The following is a 24,610-nucleotide window of genomic DNA, read 5'->3' on the forward strand; positions in this document are numbered from 1 at the left end:
AGTGCAGCCAAAAGCAGTAGTAAGCAATATTAAACTGCAACTGTCTTTAGGCAGATTGTAAATTCTTTGCTAATGACTCCATCCCTATTTTTAGACATCCTATTATTATAATGTCTAGACCTGGCTCCACAATTTTGAATGATAAGACTAACAGTTCATGGATGCCATGGTAACAACGTAGACCCTCTGCTTCTCAGAACAAGACAGTGAATGTGAATGCAATTAAGCACAATCATCGTCTGCCTTCATTTCATCAAACTGATTGATCAAATTCATTCTCTCATTACTTCGACTTCTTGCTTCTTTACGTGCTTTTGAAATTGTTCTGAGAGGGAAATCTAAATTGGTTCGCCTCTAGAAGAAGACATAATTTCCAACTTTCCTCCAGGTTATTTATTATGGAACCTATTTACAGTGATGTGGCAGATAACATATTCCAGACTTCACTGGGAACAAACTAATATGTCTTGGACTAAAATTATATACGCATTTTATTCTTCAATGCTTTCTCAGGACTGAAGATGACTGCTTTCCAGACACATTTTGTGGATTCTAATATGACTAATGAGTCCAATGTGGAAACTGCATACAGTAGACAGGTTAGTGGCTGGGTTGTTTATGAGGTGGAGTGTTCCTTCTGCCACTTTGGACAGGACTTCTGTCCACTCCCAATGCTTGGCCTTAATTTTATTTATTCCATCCCAAATGTTCCTCCTCTACATTGAGAAGTTCCATGGAGTTGGTGGGGAATGGGCATGTTGCATTTCTGAAATGTGGACTGTGTATTCCTCTCTGTTGAGTGCTTCCACGTTTTGTGTGTGCTACTCAGAGTAGTGTCTCTTTATGAGTCTGGTGTGGGACACGTGAACAAGATATCAACTCCGAGTAACTGGAGTCTTTATACTGACCACAGGAGATTTTGCAGATGCTGGAAATCTGAGCAACATACAAATGCTGAAGGAATTCACCAGCTCAGGCAGCATCTATGGGGAGGAATAAACAGTCAATATTTAAGGCCCAGACCTTTCATCGGGTCTGGAAAGGAAGGAGGACAAAGACAGAATAAGAAGGTGGGGGAGGAAGGGGTTTCTTAAATGCTGCCTGAACGACTGAATTCTTCCAGCATTCCTTTGTACTGAGAATGTTACCCTTGGAGAAGGAACTACTATAGTTCCATTTTTCTTCCAGTGAATCTGAAGGATTATGCAGTGAGAGCACTGGTGGTATTTTTCCAGTGCCTTGATATACTTGCGATAGGAAATCTAATTCTCTGAAGTATATAGAAGAACAGGGATTATTGCTGCCCAGTAGATCAGATTTTCTGCCATAAGTCTTAATCTTTGAATACCTTTTCTTCAATTGACCAAAAGCTGTGGTGGCACATGGAAGGAAATGGTGAGTTCTATTATTGACATGCACCATCATCGAGGTGACCCTGAGATGTATGGTAGACAGTGGTCCACGGTTGTATGGAGTCATCAGAGTCATGCAGCACTGAAACGGGCTTTCAGCTCACCATGTGTTCACCAACCACTTAGCCCATCTTCATCAATCCTACTTGTCCACCTTAGGACTATATCTTCTATGCCTTTCCTTTCCAAATGCCTGATTAAGTGTCTCTTAATCGTGGGTAGGAAGAGTGAGGGGGTCCTGTGTAGTGAGTTCAGGGAGTTAGGTGCGAAGCTGAAGGGCAGGACCTCCAGGGTAACAATCTCAGGATTGCTACCTGTGCCACGTGCGAGTGAGGCAAGGAACAGAAGGATTATACAGATCAATACGTGGCTGAGAGGATGGTGCAGGAGGGAGGGCTTCAGGTTTTTAGATAATTGGGCTTTGTTCCAGGGAAGGTGGGATCTGTTCCGACAGGACCGTTTACACCTGAACTGGAGGGGTACTAACATTCTTGCAGGAAAGTTTGCTAGTGCTGCTTGGTGGGGTTTAAACTAAATTTGCAGGGAGCAGGGATCCAGAATGTGAGAGAGGATAGCGACATGAAGTATAAAGGACAGGTGGGGACTACAGGGTTCCGGAATATTAAGTGTGAAGTAGAGAAAGGTGAGGCGGAACGAGTGATAAGGAGGATACACGTGCAGAGGGATGGTCTGACGAAGCATGGAATTAAATGTGCAGAAAGAGTAAGTAAATTTAAGAAGGACAACAAAATTCAAGGGGCGTATAGCCCGGTGAGAGTTCGGGGAGCTGGGTTATGCACAATAGGCAGCGATTTAAACAGAGAGAGGAGAAGTGGGTTAAAAATTCTATATCTGAATGCACGAAGTGTCAGAAATACGGCGGATGAGCTTGAAGCTCAGGTGCGAATGGGTAACTATGATGTTGTTGGAATAACGGAGACATGGCTGCAGGGGGATCAGACCTGGGAATTGAATGTACAAGGGTATACGTGCTATCGAAGGGACAGAAAGGTGGGCAGAGCGGGTGGTGTGGCCCTGTTGGTGAGGAATGAGATTCAGTCCCTTGCAACGGGGGACATAGAATCAGGAGAAGTAGAGTCAGTGTGGATAGAACTGAGGAACAGTAAGGGCAAAAAGACCCTAATAGGTGTTATCTACAGGCCCCCAATCAGTAGCATGGATATTGGGTGCAAGTTGAATAGGGAGTTAACAATGGCATGTGGCAAAGGAAATGTCGTAGTAGTTATGGGGGATTTCAACATGCAGGTGAACTGGGAAAATCAGGCTGGTACTGGACCCCAGGATAGGGAGTTTGTAGAGTGCCTACGGGATGCATTTTTGGAGCAGCTTGTACGAGAGCCGACCAGGGATAAGGCTATTCTGGATTTAGTGTTGTGCAATGAACAGGATTTGATAAGTGATCTTTAAGTAAAGGAGCCATTAGGAGGTAGTGACCATAATATGATGTTTTTATCTGCAAGTTGAGAGGGATAAGGGCAGATCAGAAGTGTCAGTATTGCAGTTGAACAAAGGAGACTATGGAGCCATGAGGGAGGAGCTGGCCAAAGTTGACAGGTCAGATATCCTAGCAGAAAAGACAGTGGAACAGCAATGGCAGGTATTCTTGGGAATAATGCACAAGGTGCAAAATTAGTTCATCCCCCTGAGAAGGAAGGATTCAAAGGGGGGAAAGTGGCCACAGTGGTTGACAAAGGAAGTCAGAGATAGCATAGCAGTAAAAAAGAAGTATAACAGAGCTAAGGTGAGTGGGAAGACGGATGATTGGGAAATTTTTAAGGAGCAACAGAACTTAGCTAAAAAGGCTATACGGGGAGAAAAAATGAGGTATGAACGCAAGCTGGCTAGGAATATAAAGGGGGATAGCAAAAGTTTTTTTGGGTATGTGAAGAGAAGGAAGATAGTTAAGAACAATGTTGGGCCCTTGAAGAATGAATTGGGAGAAATTGTTATGGGAAACAGAGAAATGGCAGACGAATTTAATAAGTACTTTGGATCTGTCTTCACTAGGGAAGACACAAGCAATCTCCCAGATGTATGGATGGGCCAAGGACATAGGGTAACAGAGGAACTGAAACAGATTGACATTAGGAAGGAAACGGTGATGAGTAGACTGATGGGACTGAAGGCTAACAAATCTCCAGGTCCAGATGGTCTGCATCCTGGGGTAATAAAGGAGGTGGCTCTGGAAATTGCAGATGCATTGGTGATCATTTTCCAATGTTCCTTAGATTCAGGATCAGTTCCTGAGGATTGGCGAATGGCTAACATTATCCCACTTTTTAAGAAATTAGGGAGGGAGAAAACAGAGAACTATAGCCCTATTAGCCTAACATCAGTAGTGGGGAAGATGCTAGAGTCCATTATTAAAGATGAAATAGCGACATATCTTGATAGCAGTGATAGGATTGGGCCGAGCCAGCGTGGATTTACCAAGGGCAAATCACGCTTGACTAATCTATTGGAGTTTTTCGAGGATGTAACCAGGAAGATAGACGCGGGAGATCCAGTGGATGCGGTGTACCTTGACTTTCAGAAGGCATTTGATAAGGTACCACATAGGAGATTGGTGGGTAAAATCAGAGCTCATGGCATTGGGGGGAGGATATTAACATGGATAGAAAACTGGTTGGCGGATAGAAAGCAAAGGGTAGCAGTGAATGGGTGTTTCTCGGAATGGCAGGTGGTGACTAGTGGGGTGCCACAGGGCTCGATATTGGGACCATAGCTGTTTACAATTTACGTCAATGATTTAGAGGAAGGCATTGTGAATAACATCAGCAAGTTTGCTGATGATACTAAGCTGGGTGGCAGTGTGACATGTGATGAGGATGTTAGGAGAATTCAAGGTGACTTGGATAGGCTGGGTGAGCGGGCAGAAACTTGGCAGATGGCGTTTAATGTGAATAAGTGTGAGGTTATTCACTTTGGGAGCAAGAACAGGAAGGCAGATTATTATCTGAACAGTGTGGAGTTAGGTAAGGGAGAAATACAAAGAGATCTAGGAGTACTTGTTCATCAGTCTCTGAAGGTGAATGAGCAAGTGCAGCAGGCAGTGAAGAAGGCTAATGGAATGTTGGTCTTTATTACAAAGGGAATTGAGTACAAGAGCAAGGAAATCCTTTTGCATTTGTACAGAGCCCTGGTGAGACCACACCTGGAGTATTGTGTGCAGTTTTGGTCTCCAGGGTTAAGGAAGGACATCCTGGCTGTGGAGGAGGAGCAGTGTAGGTTCACTAGGTTAATTCCTGGGACGTCCGGACTGTCTTTACGCAGAGAGGTTAGAGAGACTGGGCTTGTACACGCTGGAATTAAGGAGATTGAGGGGGGATCTGATTGAGACATATAAGATTATTAAGGGATTGGACAAGATAGAGGCAGGAAATATGTTCCAGATGCTGGGAGAGTCCAGAACCAGAGGGCATGGTTTAAGAATAAGGGGTAGGTCATTTAGGACAGAGTTGAGGAGGAACTTCTTCTCCCAGAGAGTTGTGGAGTTGTGGAGTTGTGGAACGCGCTGCTCAGAAGACAGTGGAGGCCATTTCTCTGGATGCTTTCAAGAAGGAGCTAGATAGGTATCTTATGGATAGGGGAATCAAGGGTTATGGGGACAAGGCAGGAACCGGGTATTGATAGTAGATGATCAGCCATGATCTCAGAATGGCGGTGCAGGCTCGAAGGGCCGAATGGTGTACTTCTGCACCTATTGTCTATTGTCTAAAATAATTGTGGAGATGTTATCTGGCTCCATCACCTCATCTGTCAGCACAAACCCGATCTCAGTCTCTATCTGTGTTAAGTACCAAACCTGCAGATGTCTTTTAAGACTCATTCCTCTGACTTTACACTTGTATACTCTGGTTTATGATATCCCACTATTAGAAAAAGACATTGACTATCTGTCTCTGATAATTTTATCAACATTCAGTAGCTACTTACCAAATAACCTAATAACAAGGCTTCTGCTGATGGAGCCTATCCACTTCAATATTCGACATGTTGTGTGTCAGAGATGATCTGCTGCACACCACTGTTGTAAAGTTGTACGTCACCTTCCTGTCAGTTTGAACCAGTCTACATTCTCCTCTGATCTCTCTCATTAACAAGGCATTTTCACCTATAGAATTGCCACTCACTAGATTTTTTTTTGTTTTTCACACCATTCCCTGTAGACTCTAGAAATTGCTGTGCATGGAGCCAAAAGAGATCGGGGAGATCTTTATTGGATTTTTTGCATGGGAGGATGGTCAAGAAGGTTCAGTCGCTGGGCATTCAAGATGAGGTAGTAAATTGGATTAGACATTGGCTTTGTGGGAGAAGGCAGAAAGTGGTACTAGATGGTTGCATCTCTGACTGGAGGTGCTAGGTCTGTTATTGTTTGTCATCTATGTCAATGATCTGGATAATAATGTAGTTAACTGGATCAGCAAATTCACAGCTGACACCAAGAGTGGGGGAGTTGTGGACAGCAAAGAAGGCTATCAGAGTGGGATCTAGACCAGTTGGAAAAATAAGCTGAAAAAGGGCAGATGGAATTTAAAGTTGTAAAACTTAAAGATATTGCTGAGGCCTAATTTGGAAGATTGGTTGCAGTTTTGGTCACCTACCTACAGAAAAGATATAAAGAAGCTTGAAAGAGTACAGATAAAATATACAAGAACGTTGCTGGGACAAGAGGACCTGAATTATAAGGAAAGATTGAATAGTTTGCACTTTATTCCTTGGAATGTAGAAGATTGAGGGAAGATTTGATAGAGGTATACAAAATTTTGAGTGGTATAGATAGGGTAAATGCAAGCAAGCTTTTCCCACTGAGATTGGATGGGACTATAACCAGAGTTCACGGGTTAAGGGGAAAGGTGAAAAGTTTAAGGGGAACACGAGGGGAAACTTCTTCACTCAGAGAGTCGTAAGTGTGTGGAACGAGATATCAGCACAAGTGACTCATGCAAACTCAATTTAACATTTAAGAGATGTTTGGATGGAGGAATGGAGGGCTACGGTCCCGGTACAGGTCGATGTGAAAGGCAGTTTAAATGGTCTGGTACAGACTAGATGGGGATGGGTCTGTTTCCCTGCTGTACTTATCTATGAGTCTATGACTATGAGTAAAATCCCCACAGATCAGCAGTCTCTGAGATACTCAAACCATCTAGCATCAACAATCATGCCAAGGTCAAAATCATTTAGGTCATATTTCTTCCCTATTCTGATGTTTGCTCTGAACAACAATGGAACCTCTTGACCATGACAGCATGCTTTAATGCATTGAGTTGCTGTCACATGATTGGCTAATTAGCTATTTGTATTAATGAACAGGAAATAAAGTCAAGTCAATTCAATTCAACTCACGTTTTCTTTTGTAATAGTAATGGCACTCACTCCTGTTCCCTGACATTCACGGAACAGGACCCAAAATACAATACTTTTTGTTGAGAGGGATGACCACAGGGATGCTCTCCACTATCTAGCATTCCCCCTTCCCTCTCCTGTCAGTCACCCTTTTATCTGTCTCCTGTAGCCTTGGGATGACTACTTTTCTGTAGCTCGTGTCCATCATTGCTTCACTTTCTCTAACAAGTTGAAGGTCATCGAGCTGCAGCTCCAGTTCCCTAATATGTTCTCTAAGGAACTGCATCTCGATGCCCTGGCATGGCTGTGGCCATCAGGGAAGCTGGTAGTCTCCTAGAAATCCCACATCTGACACCCAGAACAGAGCAATGGCTCTGTAGACATGTTCTCTCTAGAGATGAATAAGAAATATTCATCTGTTCTCACTGAAGCCCTGTTTGAGCCAAAGCCTTCCTACTGTGACTCAGACTACTCATATGATAACCACTTCCGTGATGACTGCTTTGCTAGGTGGTACCTCTCTTTTATAGAGACTGGGTTTCCCATTGAAAATCTTTGTCGGACCTGCGTGGGAATGCTCCTGTTGTATCTGGACTGTACTCCAATCAATGACTCCTGTTGAAAAAGTTGCTGCTTTTTCAAGCTCTTTGACCGGCGTGGGAACGCTCCTGTTGTGGCTGCGCAGTATGCCACTCAACAACTCCTGTTGAAAAAGTTGCTGCTTTTTCAAGCTCTTTGTTGGATCTGCGTGGGAATGCTCCTGTTGCGTCTGCGTTCTACTATAATCAACACTGGTTATGATCTTTCCGGAATCACTTGATTCTGGCATAGGCCCAGAATACAGCAGATTGCAAATGTCACGCCACTCTTCAAAAAGGGAGGAAGGCAAAAGAAGGGAAATTATAGGCCAGTTAGCCTATCCTCAGTGTTTGGGAAAGTGTTGGAGTCTATTAAGGATGAGGTTTCAGGGTACTTAGAGTCTAATGGTAAAACAAGTCAAAGTCACCATGGTTTCTGTAAAGGAAAATCTCCACTGACTAATCTGTTAGAGATTTTAGCAAGTAACAAGTAGGTTGGACAAAAGAGAAGCAGTGGATTGGATTTACTTGGATTTTCAGAAGGCATTTGATAAGCTGTCACACATGAGGCTGCTTAACAAGATAAAATGGGCTGGCAGGCAGGAAGGAGCGGATGGGAATAAAGGGGGCCTTTTCTGGTTGGCTGCTGGTGACTAATGGTGTTCTTCAGTGGCTGCTGGTAACTAGTGGGACCGCTACTCTTCACAATGTTTGTCAATGAATAGGATAGGGGTAGTTAGTGCTGAGGAAGCAATGCGAATGCAGCAGATTTAAACAAAATGGAAGAATGGGCAAAAAAGTGGCAGATGGAATACAGTGTTGGGAAATGTATGATAATGCATTTTGGTAAAAGGAACAATAGTGAGAACTATTATCTAAATGGGGAGAAGGTTCAAACATCAGAGGTGCAAGATTCCCAGAAGGTTAATTTACAGGTTGAGTCTGTGGTAAAGAAGGGAAGTGCAATGATGGCATTTATTTCAAGGGGAATAGAATATAAAAGCAAGAACATAATGCTGGGGCTTTACAAGTCACTACTCAGGCCACACGGAGTATTGTCAACAGTTTTGGGCTTGATATCTCAGAAAGAATGTGTTGTCATTGGAAGAAGTCCAAAGGAAGTTCACAAGGATGATTCGAGGAATAAAGGGATTAACATATGAGGAGCACTTGGCAGCTTTGGGCTGTATTCACTGGAATCTAGAATAATGTGGGCAGATCTCATTGAAACCTACCGAATGTTGAAAGGACTAGATAGGGTGGATGTCGAGAGGATGTTTCCTATGGTGGGGGCATTCAGAACTAGAGAAGGCACAGAATTGAGGGGCGACCTTTTAGAATGGAGACAAGATGGAAATTCTTTAGGCAGAGAGTAGTGAATATGTAGAATGCTCTACCACAGACTGCAGCGGACAAAGTCCATGGGTATACTTAAGGTAAAAGTTGATCTGTTCCTGATCGGTCAGAGCATCATAGCATATGGCAAGAATTGAGGTGAATGGGGTTGAGTGGGATCTTGGATCAGCCATGATGGAATGGCAGAGCAGCCTCGATAGGCTGAATGTCCTAATTCTGCTCCTCTGCCTTACGGTCTTTTGGTAATAGGCTCAACATACCCTGGAGCCACAGCACCGGGAACAACAGAATGAGGAATGGTGAATCAACCAAGAAGACCAAACTATTCACAGGCTATCTGCAGCCATGGTGGAATCTGTTACTCATCTGGTTTGTTTTATGATTATTGCCTCCACTGACTTACAGCGAAAAACTTGTGCTGCCTACTGCTCATTCAGATCGATGCATTACAAAGTGCATTGAAGAAACTCAAGATAACACCTTATGTTCAGCCTAGCATCACTTCATCGACATATGATCAATCTCTGTATATAAGATATCTTGGGTATTTATATTTCTTGTGTTTTTTTGTTATTATTGTGTTCTTCATCTTTTGTGGGGGTTTGTATTGCATTGGATCCAGAGTAACAATTATTTTGTTCTCCTTTACACTTTTGTACAAGAAATGAGATTAAATAATCTTGAAGCTTGAAACTTGCACAATAACAGATGCACAATATAATGTAACAGTTACAGAGAAAGTGCAATGCAGGTAAACAATAAGGTACAAGATCATAATGATATAGATTACGAGGTCTAGAATCTATCTTATTGTCCTAGGGAACCATTCAATAGTCTTATAACAGCAAAGTAACAGCAAGGATTATAATGATATAGATTACGAGGTCTAGAATCTATTTTATTGTCCTAGGGAACCATTCAATAGTCTCATAACAGCAAAGTAACAGCAAGGATCATAATGATATAGATTACGAGGTCTAGAATCTATCTTATTGTCCGAGGGAACTATTCAATAGTCTTATAACAGCAAAGTAGAAACCGTTTTTAAGCCTCCTTAACACTCCTCAAACAATAAAAATATTATCAAGCAATTTTTCCAAATGTTCATCCATTCTCAGGTCTCCATCACTAAATACTCAGCCCTCCAGAGTTTTCTGCATATTCTGCTGACTGACACAACAGGAACGGCAATGTTATCCTGGTGTATTTTATCATGTTCTAGAATTCATTTTTACAGCCATATATATATCCATAATCTCAAGAGATTCTGTAGATGCTGGAAATCTACAGCACACACAAAATGCTGGAGGAACTCAGCAAATCAGGTAACATCTATACGTAAGTGAATTAATAGCGATTGTATTTTCACTGTGGTATGCTTTATGCTTATTGTGGTTCTCTTTTATGCTGCATTGGATCCATAGTAACAATCATTTTGTTTACCTTTACATTCTGATGAATGACAATAAACAATCAAATCTTGAATCGATGGAGAGGAATAAACAGTCAACAATTTGACCCTTCATCAGGACTAGAAAGGAAGGGAGCAGAATAAGAATAAGAAGATGGGAGACAGGAATAAATACAACCTGGCAGTTGATAAGTGACACCAGGTGAAAGGGAAGGCAGGTGGGTGGGGGAAGGAGGAATGAAGTAAGAAGTTGTCAGGTGATAGGAGAAAGAGGTAAAGAGCTGAAGAAGAAGGAATCTTATAGGAGAGCACAGTAGATCACAGAAGAAAGGGAAAGGGGAGGTGACCCAAAGGGAGGTGATGGAAAGGTAAGGAGAAGAGAAGGGGTGAGATGGTCATCAGAATACAAAAAGAGAGGTGGACAGGGGGACAGAAGTCACTGGAAGTTGTAGAAATTGATGTTCATGCCATTAGTTTGGAGGCTACATACAGTATATATCCAGCTTCTTTATGGAATGAGCAGGGATCATTCTTCCCACTGTGCTTCCTGAGACCACCTTGTTGCGTAGTTTCAGCCCTGATTAGTACTGGGAATACCAGAGCTGTTGGACTTGTTACACTGCTTGCATTTAAGAAAGCAGATTTTGTTATTCTCACCCATCTTCTTTGTGATTGTGATACTGGTTGATATTTTAGTTGATTAATTTCAATCTGCATCCTTTCTTTCTGACTTGTTACTCTCATTCAAACTACTTGTGTACTTATGAGCAACTGTCAGGATTCAGTACCCAGACCGAGAGGCGTTCATTTACCAAGGACTCCACCCAGGCCGACTGCCTGGTAATTTTCCAGGTAACCCTGGAGAAAGAACAAATGGTGTCCAAAGTACCATGGAGGTGTTCCAGAACTATGGGGCACCAGAGGAGCTGAATGCTTCCTAGATCTGGAAGGGAATATTTTAATTTAGTTTGTGTTAGTTATCATCATTCTAGTGTTTTTGTTGTAGTGCTATTGTAATATAGAAGTTGGAATAAACATATTTTTGTCAAAAAAGTGTCTTGAACTTCTAAGGTATGAATTTCATACTCCTTTTCAGTCACCACCTTAATCATGTTCACTTTTCTTTCATTGAAACCTAGTTCTGCAAATCTTTGCAGTTTTGCCCTTTCACTACCAGGTCCAATATCCAAAACACTGTCATTCTTTACTTCCATCTTTAATCACTTTCTTGGTTATATAAGGTAATGCAAAATACCTGTGTTAGCAAAAGTGTGAATTTGAAATCACTATTCAGTTGTTGTGATATTGGTTGCTGATTCATTGAACACACAGGTGGGCTCAATGTGGTGCTACTCTGTTTATCTCTGGCCAGCGCTATAAACTTATACCATAAGACCTTAAAACATAGGAGTAGAATTAGGCCATTTGGCCCATCAAGTCTGCTCTACCATTCAATCATGGCTGATCCTTTTTTCCCTCCTCAGCCCCACTCCCTAGCCTTCTCCCTGTAATGTTTGATGCAGTGTTCAATCAAGAATTTATCAAGCTCTGCCTTAAATGCACCCAATGACTTGGCCTCCACAGCTGCCTGTGGAAATAAATTCTACAAATTCACTACCCTCTGGCTAAAGAAATTTCTCCACGTCTCTGTTGTAATTGGACACTGCTCTATCCTGAGGCTGGTTCCTCCTATCCTAGACTCCTCCACCAGAAGGAAGATCCTTTCCACATCTACTCTGTGTAGGCTTTTCAACATTCAAAAGGTTTCAATGCGATCCCCCTTCATCCTTCTAAATTCCAGCGAGTACAGACCAGTGCTATCAAACATTCCTCATATGATAACCCTTTCATTCCCAGAATCATCCTTATAAACCTCCTTTGAAACCTTTCCAATGCCAGCATCTCTTTTCTTAGATGAGGAGCCCAGAACTGTTCACAATACACAAAGCCTCAACATCACATTTCTGCTCTAGTATTCTAGACCTGTGTGGGCACGTGGCTAAGTGGTTAAGGCATTGGACTAGCGATCTGAAGGTCATGAGTTCGATCCCCAGAGTGTTGTGTCCTTGAGCAAGGCACTTAACCACACAGTGCTCTGCGATGACACGGGTGCCAAGCTGTATCAGCCCTTGCCCTGCCCTTGGACAACATCAATGTCGTAAAAAGGAGAGACTTACAGCATGGGCAACTGCCAGTCTTCCATACAACATTGCCCAGGCCTGCACCCTGGAGAGTGAAGACTTTCCAAGTGCAGATCCATGGTCTCGCAAGACTAACGGATGCCTTTTTATTTATTCTAGACCTCTTACAATGAATGTTAATTTTGTGTTTGTTTTCTTCACTACTGACTCAACCTGCAAATTAACCTTTCGTATGTTCTGCACAAGGACTCCTAAGTCCCTTTGCATCTCAGATTTTTAGATTTTCTATTATTTAAAAAATAGTCTGTACATTTATTTCTACTACCAAAGTGCATGACCATCCATTTTCCAACTTTGTATTTCATTTGTCACTTACTTGCCCATTCTCCTAATCTGTCTAAGTCCTTCTGCAGCCTACCTGTTGCTTCCACACTACCTGCCCCTCCTCCAATTGTTGTATCATCTGCAAACTTAGCAACAAAGCCATCTATTCCATCATCTAAATTATTGACATACAGCATAAAAAGAAGTGGTCCCAACACCAACCCCTGTGGAACACTACTAGTCACTGGCAGCCAACCAGAAAAGGATAATTTTAATCCCACTCACTGCCTCCTACCAATCAGCCAATGCTCTGACCATGTTAACAACAGGAACTCCGCAGATGCTGGAAATTCAAGCAACACACATCAAAGTTGCTGGTGAACGCAGCAGGCCAAGCAGCATCTGTAGGAAGAAGTGCAGTCGACGTTTCAGGCCGAGACCCTTCGTCAGGACTAACTGAAGGAAGAGTTCTGAAACGGCCTGAAACGTCGACTGCACCTCTTCCTACAGATGCTGCTTGTCCTGCTGCGTTCACCAGCAACTTTGATGTGTGTTGCTCTGACCATGTTAGTAATTTTCCTGTAATACCATGGGTACTTAACTTGGTAAGCAGCCTCATGTGTGGCACCTTGTCAAAGGCCTTCTGAAAGTCCAAATATACAGCATCCACTTTATTTATCCTATTTGCAATCTCCTCAAAGAATTCCAGCAGATTCATCAGGCAAGATTTTCCCTTAAGGAAACCATGCTGACTTTGTCCTATCTTGTCCTGTGTCACCAAGTATTCCATAACCTTATCCTTAACAATTGACGGCAACATCTTCCTAACCACTGAAGTCAGACTAACTGGTCTGTAATTTCCTTTCTGCTGCCTCCCTCTTTCTTAAATAGTGCAGTGACATTTACAATTTTCCAGTCCTCTGGAACCATGCCAGGGTCCAATGATTCTTGATAGATCACCACTAATGCCTCCACAATCTCTATCGCTACCTCTTTCAGAACCCTATGGTGCAGTTCATCTGCTCCGGGTGATTTATATACCCTTAGTTTTTTCATCTTTTTGAGCACCTTCTCCCTTGTAATAGTAACTGCACTCACTTCTCTTCCCCTACACCTTCAACATCTGGCACACTGCTAGTGAAGACTGATGCAAAATACTCACTTAGTTCATCTGCCATCTCCTTGTCCCCCATTATTATTTCCCCAGCCTCATTGTCTGGCAGTCCTATATCTACTCTCATCTTTTTATTTTTTACATACTTTAAAAAGCTCTTACTATTCACTTTGATATTGTTTGGTAGCTTGCTTTCATATTTCATCTTTTTCCTCCTAATGATTCCTTTAGTTGCTCTCTGTAGATTTTTAAAAGATTCCCAATCCTCTGGCTTACCACTAATTTTTGTGTTGTTGTATCCCTTCTCTTTTGTTTTTACATTAGCTTTGACTTCCCTTGTCAGCCATAGTTGTACTATTTTTCCATTCAAGTATTTCTTTCTCTTTGAAATACATCTATCCTGCACCTTCCTCATTTTTCCCAGAAACTCACACCATTGCTGCTCTGCTGACATCCCTGCCAACAGCTCCTTCCAGTTTACCTTGACCAACTCCTCTCTCATATCACTGTGATTTCCTTTACTTCACTGAAATACTGCTACGTCAGAATTTACTTTCTCCCTATCAAGTTTCAAGTTGAACTCAATCATATTCTGACCATTGTTTCCTAACAGTTCTTTTACCTTAAGTTCCCTAATTACCTCTGATTCATTGCATAACACCAAATTGAGTATAGCTGATCCCCCAGAGGGCTCAATGACAAAATGCACTAAAAAACCACCTCAAAGGTATTCAACAAACTCACTCTCTTGAGATCTATTACCAACCTAATTTTCCCAATTGACCTGCATGTTAAAATCTCCCATGACTATCATAGCATTGCCCTTTTGACACGCCTTTTCTATTTCCTGTTGTAATCTGTGGTCCACGTCCCAGCTACTGTTGGGAGGCCTGTATATAACTCCCATCAGGGCCTTTTTACCCTTGCTGCTTTTTAATTCAACCCACAAGAATTCAATATCTTCCAATCCAATATCTTTCTACCGATTTGATGCCATTCTTTACCAGCAGAGCCACACCACCTGCTTTATCTACCTTCCTCTCCCTCCGATACAATGTATAACCTTAGACATTCAGTTCCCAACTACAACCATCCTTCAGCCATGATTCAGTGATGGCCATAACATCATACCTGACAATCTGTGATAGTGCAACAAGATCATCCATCTTATTTCTTCTACTTTGTGCATTGAGATTTAAGGCTTTGAGTACTATATTTGCTACAGTTTTGATTCTGCACCCCGAATACACTGATAATCACCCTGCTGGCTGCAATTTTGTCCTATCATCTGCCTGCCCTTCCTGACAGTCTGATTGCATACTACCTTGGCTTTTTTTCCATCCATCCTATCCTGAGTCCCTTCACTCTGGTTCACACCCCCTGCCAAATTAGTTTAAGCTCTCCCCAACAGCTCTGACAAACTTGCTCACAAGAATATTCGTCACCCTCGGGTTTAGGTACAACCCGTCACTTTTGAACAGGTCATACCTCCTCCAGAAGAGATGCCAATGATCCAAGAACCTGAAGCCCTGCCCCTGTACCAGCTTCTCATCCACACATTAATCTGCCAAAACATCCTGCTTCTACCCTCACTGGCGTGTTGCATAGGCAGCAATCCAGAAATTGCTACCCTGGATGTCCTGCTTCTCAGTTTTCTACCTAGCTCTCTACCTGGCATCAGGGAGGCAACATACCATCCGGGTGTCCCGTTCACATCTATAGAATCTCCTGTCTGTTCCCCTGACTATTGAATCTCCTATCACTATCACTCCCCTCTTTTACCTCTTTCCCTTCTGCACCACAGACCTGTGCTCTGTGCCAGTTACCTGGTCTCCATGGCAATCCCCTGAGAGGTCATCCCCCACAAGAGTATCCAAAATGGTTTACTTATTATTGAGAGGAATGGCCTCAGGGTTGCTCTATACCAACTGCCTATTCACATTTCTATTTCTCCTGACAGTCTCCCAAGTACGTGCCTCCTGCAACTTAGGGGTGACTACTTCCCTGTAACTCTGATAAATTATCTCCTCAATCTCCTGTTACGTACCCCGTAACTGGGTTGCCAAACCAGCAGAAATGGATCACTCAGTTGGAGTCTGGAGTACTAGAACTAAGAAAGTTTTATTAAAGAAACAAGCAACACAGTAATCGAAAGGATAATAAATGCAACAGTTCAGCGATGATAAACACACATGTGCACAGAATTAAGATAACAGTATCAATCAAGCTCTATCGTTGTCTAGGGGTAAATGACCAAATTTAAAAGTGACTCAAAGTTCAGTCCAGTTTAGTAGTTCAGTTCGCAGTAATCGTTGCCCTGGCGATGGACAACGTGGGGGGAAGAGAGAGATAGAACAGGAACAACTGATCATTCAGAACGGCTTCACTCACAGACCGGCGAGATAGCTCACAAGCAACTTTTGGGCGGGTCCTTGGTGATGTCACCTGAGGTCACCGACTGTGACCCCTCCTCCAGATACGGTCGATCCTCTGCAGTGAACCCGGCACCCAGGCAAGGGCGGACACACACCGGGTTCCCGCTGATCGTACCTTTCCACCCTGGTCGTTGTCTGATACTTCTCACCCACTCGTGAGAGGCGCACCGCTTCCAGGGTCTCGTTACCTCGGGTGGCGTGTGTGTCTGCCTTAGCGAACCTGTCCCTTTTTATCCCCCTGCTGGGGTATCGCCTGTCCATCACTTCAAACAGTTCAAGGTTCAAAGAGGGGAGCCGCTCCAGACAGCTCTCTCTCCCCCGTTCCTTCATTACACATCTCCAGACGCTGCTCCATTGTTCCTTATCTCTCCTTCCCCTGAGGGCAGGTGGCAGACCACTTGCTGATGTCACTGATGCTAACCCAGGCCAGCAAACATCTTAATTTTATGTGTATTCTCGTCACACTCCCATACAAGTTGATGGTCATCCAGCTGCTGCTCCACATCCCTAACATGGTCTTCAAGGAGCTGCAATTGGATGCTCTTCATGTAGATGTGATTCCTTGGGAGATTCTGGGTCTCCCAGGACTCCAACATCCAGCATGAAGAATACATAACAGCTAGTTACTACACTAGGTACAGTAAGAAAGGGAAAAAAGGAAACCTTAACAGAAGCTTACTCAGAGCCAACACCTCTTTTGAGCCAAAACCTGACACTCCTACTCTCACCATTGGCCTACTCCCAACAATGGCTGCCCCGACAATGGCCCTGCTTGTCCCTTCGGTACTTTTAAACAAGCGTCGCTGACCTGCAATAAACCTCATCACTGTGGCCTGCTCCTGCTACTGACTGGACCACTGGAATTTCAGGGATCAGCGATGGAGATAGTGGAAGAGTTGAACATGGAACAAAAGCCATTCATGGATACCACTCATTACTGACTCCCAAACCTCAAAGTTAATCTTGACAGGAATATGAGGGGAGCCACACTGTACTTTGAAAGACACATGCCTTATTGTTCAGAGTTCATACAGCAGGTAACAGCGATGAGTAAACACGGATGATACACGCTCCCAGTTGCTCCAATGCATAAGTAAGGTAGACAACATCAAGCCAGGAATGGAATATTACAATAACAAATATTTTCAAATATGACATCTACTTCAAAAAAGGAAATACAATATTGATTTCAAACAGGTTTTACCTTCACCAGTTAATATTAATGTTTTTTGTTGGTGGCAAACCAACTTGTAAAGGCTAGTTACTTGCGTGAATGTGATGTAGGATTGATGTGAACATTACAGATTGATTTATGAACTCAATATGGGCATCTTATATTCTATTCCCCTTGAAATAAATACCAACATTGCATTTGCCTTTTTTTAAACCACAAATTTACCCTTAATGGATACTGATTTTTCCATACCTGGCCATGTAGGAGTACTATAGGCACTGATGTTTCTATACCAGACCATGGGGGAAAACCATGGATACTGATGTTTCCATGCCAGACCATGTAGTAGTACTATAGGTACTGATGTTTCCATACCTGGCTATGTAGAAATACCATGGATACTGAAGTTTCCATACCAGGCCATGTAGTAGTACCATGGGTATTGGTATTACCATATCAAGCTGTGCAGAGTGCCTTGTGGGAGTACCATAGGCATTGGTGCTTCCATACCAGCCCATACAGGAGTACCATGGGAATTAGTGTGTCCATACCAGGTCATGTCGTAATACCATGTCAAAATAATCATCAAAGACTTTTAAGAATTATGCAGAATTGAACTTGTTAATCGATCCTAACTGCGGAGCTAACACTCTCTATTCTCTTCAGAGATTACTACTACTACGTTGACTCAGGCCTAGGGGTCCAGCGTCGGGCACGATGACGACTCTCCACTTCTTCCTCGCCCTCAACAGTGTGTTCAGTTCATCTATATTAGCCGCACCGCTGTCTTCTAGGAGCGTGTTGACTATAGTCTTGGGAGGGTGCCCAGTGTTCATCCTTCCATGCTTGGGCTCCCATATGATGACTAGGCTGGCAGGTAGCTCGGGGTGGCATAGACAGTGCACCATTAGTTGCAGTCTTCCGCCTTGATTTTAGTGGTGAGCATCGGTAGGTTGTCATAGAGCTCGATGTTCGTCATGTGCTGTTGCCAACTCACGTCAAGAGCCATCCGGAGCATTCATGTATTGCAACCATCTAGAGACTTTTGCATAGTCTTGGTGAGTGTCCACGTTTCACATCCGTACATGAGAATGGACTCTATGACTGCTATGAAGATCCTCTTTTTAAGCCCTCTGGTCAGGTTCAACTTCCAGATTTCCTTCATGTCGTTGATAGCCCTCCACGCCAGTGCCTTCCGTATCTGTATGTCCTTCTCAAGCTCCTAAAGCAGCTTTAATATTAAATCATATGGAAAATGATGTTATTCACAAAGCTAACAGACTTTTTATTCCCTTTTGACTCAAGAGAAGAGAGCTATCATTTAAGGAATGCATGTACACACAATTCATAGGCACTGTTTCTTTTTATATGGAGCCTGGTGCCAGTTTCTTTCTGAGGCTTTCAGAAGTTGTTAATTAAATATATTCATCATCTGTTAAGATTCCATCACTTCAATGTTTGAGTAATCCTAGCCTCTGATGTTTACTTGTTGCTATGCAGTTTTCCCTATCCCCTTGTTGGAATATTTTCCGATGACTTTTCCATACTCTCCACATCCATCATGATGTGTATGTAGATATTCTGGATTTTCTTCCCATGGAACAGAGAGCATTGTGGTTCAGCAAAAAAAAAGAATTATTCATATTTCCACATGTAATGCAAAGGAAATACCTTTCATGTCATGTTGGGGGAAACATTGACCTGAAACAGGCTGCTGTCATTATAAAAGATGAAAGCAGACTGAAGAAACCGAAAATTCCATCTTTGAATTCTACCTATATATTCCACCTAAAATAGACAGTTGGAAACATGAAGCCATAGAAGAGGTAAACACTCAGAAAGTTGAATCACAAGATGGGATGCTGATTTCCGAAACTCTACCAAAGCCTAATGACATAATCGGTCATTGACATGTGATGAAGCACAGGGCACTGGTGCACAATGGATTAAAGTACAAACATGTGTAATCATAGCTTCCTGAAAGGTTTGGAGAGTATGCTTAGCGTGATATTCAATTATAAAGACTAAGAACATTCCATATTCCAGGCTTCTGGAATGAGGACTAACATTTATATGGACTGATTGAAGAAAGCAAAGTGGTTCTCCATTAAGTCTAAAGGGTTTGATACAGATGTGCAAAATCATGAAGGGTTTAAGTAAGGGGGAGAAACACTTGCCAATATCTTAAGAGTGAAGTTACCATAAGACCATAAGACATAGGAGCAGAATTAGGCCATTCAACCCAACAAGATTGCTCTGCTATTCCATCATGGTTGGTTTATTATCTCTCTCAACGCCATTCTCCTGCCTTCTACCCCAAATACCCCTGACACCCTTACTAATCAAGAACCTACCAACCTCCACTTTAAATATCCCCAATGACTTGGTTTCCAGAGCTGTCTATGGAAATGAGTTCTGAAGATACACTGTTCTTTGGTTATAGAAATGGCCCCTCGTGTTCTAAAGGTACATTCACAGTTCTGAGGCATGCCCTCCGATCTTAGACACCCCCACTATAGGAAACATCCTCTCCATGTCCACTCTACCCAGGTCTTTCAATATTCAATCGGTTTCAGTTGCTGAAATTTTAATATTATTGGTTAAATAACCATCAAAGAGATTAAGAAATATTAGGAGCTTAATTACACTGCTTGAAAGGTTGGAAACATATTCAACAGTTGTCTTCAAAAGGACATTGCAAAGGAGTTGACAGATGAAAGATTTCCCTGTGGACAATGAATACTGATTAAAAAATAATCTCATCCACAATAGAGAAGCAAGCAAATAAATCAAGTCATGAAATTTATGAATTCCACACATTAATGTCAGAGGCTAACACTTGTTGCATTTATTTATCAGGTAACATTCATGCTATTTTGGCTGTCTCCAAGTAAAGGCCATTGTAATTGCTCCTAAGGTGTAGGTGAGCAGCAAAATCAAGGGCAAATTGAAGCAAATGCAGGGAGAATATAAAGTGGGGTAAAGATAAAATTAGTGGTGGTTCTTAGTGAGCATGGACTCAGGGGTTTGAGATGTTTTCTTCTATGGTCTATTTCTTTATAAATCTAAGCATCTATACGTAACTAAGTTTACAATGACAGAAACTCCCAGAATCATGACTTCATAAGATTCAAAAGCTTAGGAACATCATCATTCCCCCTGCTTCTTCTTTGTCATATGCATCTTCCATCTTGAATGTGTTTCATTATTCTTGCATTTACACAGGATTAATATTTATGTATTTTATTTCAAGATAAGCAAGGTAACAGGTCCTTCTGGCCTAACGAACCCACACTGCCCAATTACACTCATGTGACCAATTAACTTACTACCTTGTACATCTTTGAAAAGTGGGAGGAAACCGAGCATGCAAAGGAATCCCATGTGGCTACAGGGAGATCATGCAAACTCCTTATAGACAGTGATGGGAATTAAACCCAGGTTGCTGGCACTGCAATCACATTACACTAACTACTGTGCTACCTTTTCTAGGAATTCTATATATTAGAACATAGAACATAGAACATAGAACAATAAAGCACAGGAACAGGCCCTTCAGCTCACAATATTGTGCCAAACAAGCAAAAATCAAATCAAAATAACCTAAAAACTATTCCCTCCTACCTGCACAATGTCCATATCCCTCCATCTTCCTCATCTAAAAGCTTCTAATCTATTTGCCTCTACCACCATATCGGGCTGTGCATTCCAGGTAAAAGCCTCCATTCTCTGAGTAAAAGCCTTACCCCTCACTTCCCCTTTGAACCTATGCTCATTTACCTTTGTTGTATGCCCTCTGGTATTAGGGTATTAGACACTTCCACCCTGGGATAAAGATACTCCCTGTCTACTCTACCTATGCCTCTCATAATCTTATAAAATTCTATCAGATCTCCCATCACCTTCTGTCAATCCAGAGAAAGCAATCCATGTTTGGCCAGCCTCTCATGATAGCACATGCCCTTTAAAGCAGGCAGATCTGGTAAACTTCCTGAACCCTCTCCAAAGCCTCAACATCCTTCCTATAGTGGGGCAACCAGGGTTCTATAAAGTTGCAACATAACCTCTTGACCTTCAAACTTAATGCCTCAACTCATAAAAGAAAGCATTCCATAAGCCTTCTTAATCACCCTATTGGCCTGTGTAGCCATTTTCAAAGAGCTATGAACTATATTCTATCTTCATAAGTGCATCAAAAACCATGGTGACTCAAGCAGAAAGCCAAACAACTTTTCTCCATCCAACCCTGGAGATAAACAACCACCAAGCAATGTTGTTAATTTCAGATTAATCAGATCAATGCAGGGCAACCTTTTCAATTCAGTTCAGCACTGTGTTAAACCTTTGTATTAAAGCCACTTCCAAACAATGCAGGTCTATAGCCCTTACTGCATGGTTAGTGCATGTGCACTACAGTTACTAAATAATGTCAAAACTTTTGCAAATGGAAGTATCTAACAGTGGAGTAGAAGGTAAGTCTGTTCATTTATCAAGTGATGGAGTCTCACCATTCCCATATGAAGGATATGGTCCACAAGTAATTTCATGATATCTTCAGAGTGAAATTGCACCTTCCAAATGAAAATCAAATCAAATTGTTGGGGTTTCACCATTTTGTCTCTGTAGGTAAATTGTTCCCTGAATCTCTTTGTGCAGTTTCTCACAGGGCTGTCCAATCTTTTGTTTGTTTTGTCTTCTTTTCCCATTTTCTCTCTATTTAGCACAGCTGCAAACATCCATACAGCCATTGCTTCCTCTGGGAGACCAAGGGCTCATTTCACCAAAGATCTAAATACAGATTTTTGCCAAATTTCCAGCTGTCTGGAGATTATAAGGCAGAGTGCAAATGATAAATTAATTATCTCTGATCTTCTATCCAAGCAAAATATTCAGTGTCCTGGTGTAATTTTAGTCTCAGCTCAAAGGCTCAATGTTTCAAACTGGCTGATTATTTTCACTCAGATATCTTCTCCTGCTCTGTTGGCTTTCATTATGCAAGTGTCCTTTTCTCATTCCATTACTGGTTTTCACATTTAACTGTGCTTTTGTTGGATATAGCTCTGTATAAAGTAATGATGACAATCATTCATAATAAGAGAAAACTGAATTTGAGTATTTTTAATTCTTCCATTATCAATCATATTCAGTCTGTTGAATACAGGCATCCTTCTAAAATCTCTTGCTGCAAAATATTCAATACCATATTAAATTCCATTCATTCATCAACATGGATATTCAAATTAGATTCATGACCACTAACACCACTGTTTTTAGTTCTTAAATCCCTCCATGTCTGTGCATCTCTCTGCCTTCTCAAACTCCCCTAGCTCCCTAAATCAGAATCAGGTTTAATATCACCGGCATATGTCCTGAAATTTGTTGTCTTCCTGGCAGCAGTACAATGCAATACATAATAATACAAAAAATAATGTGAATTACAGTAAGTATACATATATTTAAAAGTTAAATTAAATAAGTAGTGCAAAAATAGAAATAAAAAGGTAGTGAGGTAGTGTTCATGCATTCAATGTCCATTCAGAAATCAGATGGCAGAGGGGAAGAAGGTGTTCCTGACTCATTCAAGCTCTTATACTTCCTTCCTGATGGTAACAATGAAAACAAGGCATAACCTTTGGAGTATGCAAGCTTCTCCTTCACATATTTTACCAGTCTGTTGTCACCAGTACAATCTTCTATGCAGTGGTGTGCTGGGGCAATGGCATTGACACAGGTGATGCCAACAGGCTCAATAAACTGATTAGAAAAGTTGGCTCTATCATAGGGTCAAATTGGACACACTGGAGACTGTGGTAGAACAAAGGACCCTACAGAAAATCTCAGCATTTCTCACCCCCGGCATGCCACCTTGGCTGAACAGAGGAGCACTTTTAGTAGTTGACTAAGACAACTGTGCTGCTCCAAACAGCACTATATGAGGTAATTCTTACCCTCAGCCATTAGGCTCTATAATGAGTCACCTATAGCCAGATAACTCCTCCTGTTAGACTGTTTGAGGTAAGTTAATTTTTAATTCTTTCTTAATTCTCTTCTAATCTTTGTATATCTGAGCACTTGTAATGCTACTGTAATACCGTAATTTCCTTTGGCATCAATAAAGTATCTATCTATCTATCTATCTATGTGATAGATGATGGGGGTCCTTGATGATGGATGCTATCTTTTTGAGGCATCGCTCCTCGAAGATGTCCTGAATGCTGGGGAGGCTACTGCCCATGATTCTGTCCTGCCAAAGGGTCTTGGCCTGAAACGTTGACTGCACTTTTTTCCATAGATGCTGCCTGCCCTGCTGGGCTCCCCCAGCATTGCGTGTGTGTTGTTCTGACATACTATAGGTACTTGTATTGTTCAGGTGATCCAAGGCCACATGAAGAGCAAATGAGATTGCATCCACCGTAGACCTATTGTAGTGATAGGTAAATTGCAATGGATCCAGGTCCTTGCTGAAAAAAGATTTAATTATAGCCATAATCAACCACTCAAAACACTTCATCACCGTAGATGAATGAGCTATTGGATGATAGTCACCAAGGCAGCACACCCTACACTTCTTGGCCACTGGTATAATTGTCGCCCTTTTGAAGCAGATGGGAACTTAGAACTTAGACAGATTAGAAGAATAGGAAAAGAAGTGGCAGATGGAATACAGTGTCAGGAAGTGTACGGTCATGCACTTCAGTAGAAGAAATAAAAGGGTAGACTATTTTCTAAAAGGAAAGAAAATTCAAAAATCTGGGGTGCAAAGGGTTTTAGGGGTCCCTGTGCAGGATTCCCTAAAGGTTAATTTGTAGGTTGAGTCAGTGGTGAGGAAGGCAACTGTTATGTTAGCATTCATTTCAAGAGGACTAGAATATAAAAACAAGGATGTAATGTTGAGGGCTTTATAAAGCACTAGTGAGACCTCACTTGGAATAGTGTGAGCATTTTTGTGCCCCTTATCTCAGAAAAAATGTACTAGTACTGGAGAGGATTCAAAGGAGGTTCATGAAAATGATTCCAGAATTGAACGGCTTGTTATATGAAGAGTATTTGAAAGCTCTGGGCTTGTATTTGCTAGAATTCAGAAGAATGAGGGGTGACCTAATTGGGAAACCTATTAAATGTTGAAAGACCTTTCTAGAGTAGATGTGCAGAGGATGTTTCCTATGATGGGGAGAGTCTAGGACCAGAGGTCATAGCCTCAGAATAGAAAAGTGTCCTTTTAGAATGGAGATGAGGAAGCATTTCTTCAGCCAGAGAGTGAGAATCTGTGGAATTTGTTGTGACAGACAGCTATG

General features: G+C 42.0%; 1 long non-coding RNA gene across 1 annotated transcript in view; it reads left to right on the plus strand.

The window, feature by feature from the left end:
• LOC134338185 (uncharacterized) overlaps positions 1-24,610 on the plus strand; it is a 128,699-nt gene that overhangs the window by 96,974 nt on the left and 7,115 nt on the right. Inside the window, exon 3 of the long non-coding RNA XR_010016163.1 lies at positions 514-599. This is a non-coding gene — a long non-coding RNA (uncharacterized LOC134338185). The remainder of the gene's footprint in view (positions 1-513; positions 600-24,610) is intronic.

The sequence above is a fragment of the Mobula hypostoma genome, chromosome 26 (assembly GCF_963921235.1).
Source record: "Mobula hypostoma chromosome 26, sMobHyp1.1, whole genome shotgun sequence".
Classification (NCBI taxonomy): domain Eukaryota; kingdom Metazoa; phylum Chordata; class Chondrichthyes; order Myliobatiformes; family Myliobatidae; genus Mobula; species Mobula hypostoma.